This window comes from Oratosquilla oratoria, chromosome 12 (assembly GCF_046742065.1).
Source record: "Oratosquilla oratoria isolate Oo_2021 chromosome 12, ASM4674206v1, whole genome shotgun sequence".
Lineage (NCBI taxonomy): Eukaryota > Metazoa > Arthropoda > Malacostraca > Stomatopoda > Squillidae > Oratosquilla > Oratosquilla oratoria.
In genome coordinates this window covers 43,983,605-43,989,876 of record NC_134788.1, presented here as the reverse complement: position 1 = coordinate 43,989,876, position 6,272 = coordinate 43,983,605, and the positions used below count along the sequence as shown (strand labels likewise).

At 38.9% G+C, this 6,272-nt stretch overlaps 1 protein-coding gene across 3 annotated transcripts in view; it reads left to right on the top strand.

Moving 5' to 3' along the window:
* Positions 1 to 372: 372 nt before the first annotated feature.
* Positions 373 to 6,272, top strand: part of LOC143031571 (uncharacterized) — a 37,747-nt gene continuing 31,847 nt past the window's right edge. Inside the window, exon 1 of one of the 3 annotated variants that reach the window (XM_076195593.1) lies at positions 373 to 495. The gene's annotated coding sequence lies outside the window, so the exon portion shown is untranslated. Of the gene's footprint in view, positions 586 to 6,272 lie in introns of all 3 variants that reach the window. The other 2 variants (XM_076195594.1, XM_076195595.1) reach the window with 2 other exon arrangements.

Sequence of the window (6,272 nt, the reverse complement as noted above, 5' to 3'; positions counted from 1 at the left end):
CTAGAAAAGAGCTCATAGCTCGTGTATGACTGATCCAAGGGTAATGCTGTGACCTTACACGCACATATACCCAACTCCCCGCCCACGAGAGTTGAAGTAACGACCCGCAGCGCAGCGATACTGAAATTATTTGATCCCTGAGCCGGTTTCGAACTCGGACCGCCGTAGTGGCAGCCGCGATCGCTACCACTGCGCCATAAGTCGTGCGCGCGCGCGCGCGCGTATGTGTGTGTGATTCACCATAGTCTTGGATCACGTGTGTTTGTGTGTGTACATATATATATATATATATATATATATATATATATATATATATATATATAATATATATATATATATATATATATATATATATATATATATATAAACGTGATTACAGACCGGTTTTAGATAACGATATAGTTTTTCGTTCACAACAGGCCGAAATAGTCAGTTACAGTTGCTAAGGGCGTATGCCTTCAGTAAACAGAGAAGCAGCACTTTTAGTACGTGAGGGTTAGTGGGTTGTTTTTTCTGTTTCAAGTTTAGCAAAATGATTTTCATGTTTCTAAGATTATTGAAGACTAAATGGGCATGTAATCCCAGGTTCGTATCTGTAGTACAGTGTATGTTTTGGTATAAAGGGCAAAAGCCACGTCATTCCTTGGATTCAAATGACCTTGAAATGACAAAAGCCACAAAACTTAAAATTCACCGGCATAACATAATAAATCGGGAAACATTAATGTCTTTCAAACTGAATGTTAAGTGATAATTTATAGAAAATACGACATTAGACTAGGTTTGGCTGGTTGTGGACCTGCCCAATTACACCAGATATTCCGGCGGTAATTAACTATTAAGCCATTCATTAGCGCCGTCCTATATATATTTTTATATACATATATATTCTGCGCATTTAAGACATTGGTAAAATTCCAGAATCACTCAAACACAGAAATCTAACATGAAATTGACGTTGTCCCGTAGCTCCTAACCTAACCTAACCATTGCATAGAAAAAGAAATTTCAAATGCAGAAACGAAAAGAGTAAAAAGTGAGTTTGAGAGGTACTGGAATAGAACCAAAATATTGATAAATTTGTTAGTGTATGGTGCTTATTTCTTTGTTCTTATGTGAACCATGGGAAGGGAAGTAAAAAGGTGCTCAAGCATGGCGTGACGTGGCGGATTCTATGCCATAAACCGCCATAGTAGCCGAACGTGACATTGGTACGGCGATACTTTCTGGCCAGTAGCGAAGTTAAGTCGTACGTCAGTTGCATGTGTACATATTCCGTGTAGAAAATGCATGTGTTTCTGTGATTCAATGTAAAAGTCAGGTATTTCAAAATGTTACGTTCTATTTTTTCTAATTGTGTGTGGTTTTCCACATTTTCGTAATTTTATGGTACGATATCTCATTCAAATTATCCTTTCTTTAGTGTTTCATGTGGTATGTAATTTTAATAAAGTTAGTTTATTCTTGTCTGGTAAAATTAGAGGTAGGCAAAGTTAAGCAGGGCTGGTTTGCTTAATTTAGGGTAGGGAAGATATAATCATTTGGGATTATTGGATGAAAAAATCAAGAAGATCTCCAACAGAATATACTCATAATGAGAATCCGACAAGAACTAATGGTCTCAAACTGTCAGGAAATAGATTTAATATGGAAGTGGGTAGAAACGACTTCACCAACCGTGAAGTTAATGGATGGAACAAACTTCCTGCAGAGGTAGTGCAACGTAGTTCAGTTCGAAGCTTTAAGATTCGTTTAGATAAACATTTAAGCAAGATGCTGAAATGACTGCCATTTATTTTATATTGTTTGTTTGTTATTATTTGTTTATTACTATTTGCTTTATTTTGATATATTAATAGATATCTGTCAATCTATTATCATTTACTATATACTTGTTTGTTTATTATTTAACTATACCTATGTACTTATTTTATTTTATTTTATTTATTATTGTGTATATTATAATTTTTATTTATTTTTCTTTTATTTATTCATTACTATTATAATTTTTCCTGCATTCGACCTAGTTATGGACCAAAAGGTCTCCTGTTGGCATGCTCATCCTTTGGTATCCTTTATGCAATGACTAGCACAGCTCCACAGAGTTCAGCATTAGCACTATCATATATGTGTCTATGACAAGCTATGCCAACATGTTTGCAGGCAGATGATGATACAGAAATCATGAGAAGAGCAGAAAACAAGGGGAAGCATAGTCTATTGCATATAAAAGGATAGTTTTCATTAAAAAAGACAATTGTCATTAAAAAAGGACAGTTAAAAAAAAAAAAAAAAACAGTTTTTACATGGAGCTGAAAATAGTTGGTAGACAAGTCAAAGGCACTCACCCATTCCACTCCCTAGAGGGTCAAGATCATCCCTGTCTCCTGCCCACTGCCTGGGTCAGAAGCAATGCAGCAAGACATAGAACATCCACAGAAAAGTCACTTCAGCTAATCAGAGCCCCATTTTCCATCCCCTCATGCAGGAAATAGAAAAGTTGGGGAGGAATCCGCTTTGGGCAGCATTGAAATATCATCCATACACAGCCATTCACCACTACACCCCCCCCCTGCCTTCTTCCTTCTGTGCTCAACAGACATTCCCCTCTTGCTCAAAGCCCCTTTCACCCCATCCATCCATCTCATCCTCTGCTGTCCCCTCATGTTCACCCACATCCATATCTCCCTTCCACATCTTTCTCTTTTGCTATTCTTTCCATGGATCCAAACCATCCCAGTACTCATTCATTGGCCGTATCTGCCATCTCCTTTTCCACTACTGCTGTCCTCCTCACCAACTTGTTTCTCACTCTGACCAACCTTGTAACCCCGACCATACTTACTTCTCAGACACTTTATCTCAACACATTTAAACTTCTTTATGCCTCTCTCAAACTCCAAATCTGCCCTGTATAGTGTCATAAGCACAATCACCCCTTCGTGTAATCTGTATCTGCATTTATTCCCAGAACCATATATATATATATATTTATATATATACAGTATATATATATATAATATATATATATATATATACAGTATATAATATATATATATATATATATATATATATATATATATATATATATATAATATACAGTATATATATATATACAGTATGTATATATATATATATGTATACATATTTGTATATATATATAATATATAATATATATATATAATATATATATAAATAATATTTATATAATAGTGATATTTCTAAAGGGCAGTGGACACCTGACAACATTTCACGCGCGGCAGTTAACAAGCTGGTACGGACTTTACAACCTCCCCTCTCCTCACCCCTCCTTCCTCCGCCACCCCAGTTTGCCCCGCGCCTGAGTGAGGTCATCTATCCACGTCTCTTCTTCTCTTTAGCTTATAAGTCCCCTTTGTACTCTACCCATGTACTTTCCTGAAGAGAGCTACAGTTGATAGCCGAAATATAGGATTCTTCTTTATTTGAAGTTTATTTTCTCCGACTGTGGGTTCCTGTGTGTCATTTACAAATGTGCTACTACATTTCTGTTTAGAAATATATATATATATATATATATATATATATATATATATATGTATACATATGTATATATATATGTATACATAAGTGTATATATATATGTATACATAAGTGTATATATATATGTATACATATGTGTGTATATATATATATATATGCATACATATGTGTATATATATATATATATTATATATATATAAATTATAAATATACATATATACCCCGTCTGGGGTATTGGCTGCTTGTTATTGTGGCAAAGTAGCATGCAGTTGATACTTTAGGGTCTATATGGGGCGCCCCTACGGACCAGAGCCACACATCATTTTGTCTATGATAGAAGAAGTTCTGTTCATAGAGAAATGATGACACTTTTATACTACGACTGTCCCTCCGTTATGCTGTCCCCCAACCCCTTGTTGCTGTCCTGTACAATTTCTCTGAGTATTCTCTTTCTGTGATGGGGGAATTCCCTGTGGTGGGGGAAAAGAATACTGCCACCAAGTTTCCCACTTGGATCGTAAGAGGCGAGAAGAAAGGGACGGGGAGAGGGACTAGGCATCCTTCTCCCTGTAGCCCCACGGGGCATATTCCTAAAAAGAAAAGTGAAGGCATAAGGGGTGCTGGAGGGCCTCGGGCCAGCACCCTAAGGTTTGGGTCTTTTAATGTGCGTGGATGTGGTACAGATGAGAGTAAAAGGGAAGAGATAGGTAGTATGTTTGTGAGAAGAAAGATGGATGTGTTGGTTTTGAGTGAAACTTAGTTGAAAGGGAAGGGTGAGTGTAAGTTTGGGAGTGTAAGTGGGAGGTTATCAGGAGTGAAGAGAGGGCGAGGGAGGGAAGGGGTGGCTATTCTAGTAAGTGAGGAGATAGGTAAACGTGTAGTGGAGTGGAAGGAGGTTTCCTCAAGGATAATGTGGATGAAGGTGAAACTGGGAAAGGAGATGTGGGTCTTTGTAAGTGCATATGGGCCTGGCAGTGAGAAGAGCGTGGAAGAAAGGGAGGCCTTTTGGATAGATTTAAATGAGTGCATAGAGGGTTTAGGAAGAAATGTCAATGTAATAGTACTGGGAGACCTTAATGCTAGGGTGGGAAATGGTCCAATCGATGGAGTGGTTGGGAAGTGTGGAGTTCCAGGAAAGAATCGTAGTGGAGAGTTGATGGTGGAAATGTGTCTAGAAAGAGAGTTGATGATAGCAAATACAGTGTTTCGGAAGAAAGTCAAGCATAAGTACACATGGTAGAAGGTGGTGGAGGGAAGGGTGGTAGATAGAGCGCTAATGGATTATGTAGTGGTAAATAGGATTATGATAGGAAGAGTTAAGGATGTACATGTGCTAAGGGGAGAGGGTGGGGGAATATCAGATAATTTTTTGGTGGAAGGTAAGTTGAGAGTGGAGGATAGATGGAGAAGGAGGAAAGGGACAAAAGGTAGGGAGGTTCTTAGAGTGAACTTGAATGAAAAGGAAAAGGAGAAGGAGTACATGAAAAAGCTGAAGGAGGAGTGGGAGGGAGTAAAGGATAGAGTAGAGCTAGGTGTGGAGGAGGAATGGGGATGGTTCAAGGAGGGAGTCTTAAAGTGTACAAGGATGGTGTGTGGAACAAGAAGGACAGGAGGAAATAGAAGGAAGGGTAGTGAATGGTGGGATGAGGTAACAAAGAAGGTTGTAGAAGAGAAGAAGCGAGCTTTCACAGATTGGTTACAAAATAGGACGAGGGAGTCATATGAGAGGTACAAAGAAAAGAGAAGTAAAGCAAAAGGTAAAGGAGGCAAAGAGGAGAGCAGATGTGAAATGGGGTAGGAGTATGACAGAAAATTTTGAAAGTAATAAAAAGATGTTTTGGAAAGAAATTAAGAGAGGAAGAGGAGGCGAATCAAGTAGGGAAGAAAAGGTAAAAGGTACAGATGGAGAGATGATAATGGAAGAGATGGCAGTAAGGGGAAGATGGGCAGAATATTTTAGGGAGTTGCTAAATGTGAAGGAGGATAGGGAAGGAAAGATAGCTGCAGTGGGAAATGCGAAGAAAATGAGAGTGATGAGTGAGGAGAATGGAGGAGAAATAAGGAAGGATGAGGTGAAGGCAGTTGTAAAGATGATGAAAGCAGGTAAGGCACCTGGACTGGATGGATGCCATGCAGAATGTCTGAAAAAGGGAGGTTCAGTGATGGTGGACTGGTTGGTGAGGTTATTTAATGTTTGCTGGAGAGAGGGTAGAGTACCGGAGGACTGGAGAAGTGCCTGTATAGTTCCTCTTTACAAGGGAAAAGGGGACAAGTGTGACTGTAGTAGTTTCAGAGGGATTAGCCTGTTAAGTGTAGTAGGAAAGGCTTATGGGAGGATCTTAATTGAGAGGATTAGGAGAGGAACAGGAGTAATTGGTGAGGAACAGTGTGGATTTAGGACAGGTAGAGGTTGTGTAGATCAGATCTTTGTGGTAAGACAGATATGTGAGAAAGCTATAGGAAAGGGGAAGGATGTTTTTTGGGTTTTTATGGATCTGGAAAAGGCTTATGATAGGGTAGACAGAAAGGCACTGTGGGAGGTTGTGCAGATTTATGGGATAGGAGGAAAGCTTTTGGGAGCTGTCAAGAGTTTTTATTAGAGTAGTAGAGCATGTGTCAGGATTAGAAATGGAGAGAGTGAGTGGTTTGAAGTAAAGGTGGGACTTCGTCAAGGATGCGTTATGTCGTCCTGGCTGTTCATCTTATACATGGATGGGGTAGTGCGAGAGGTGAATGGTAGGGTAGTGGGT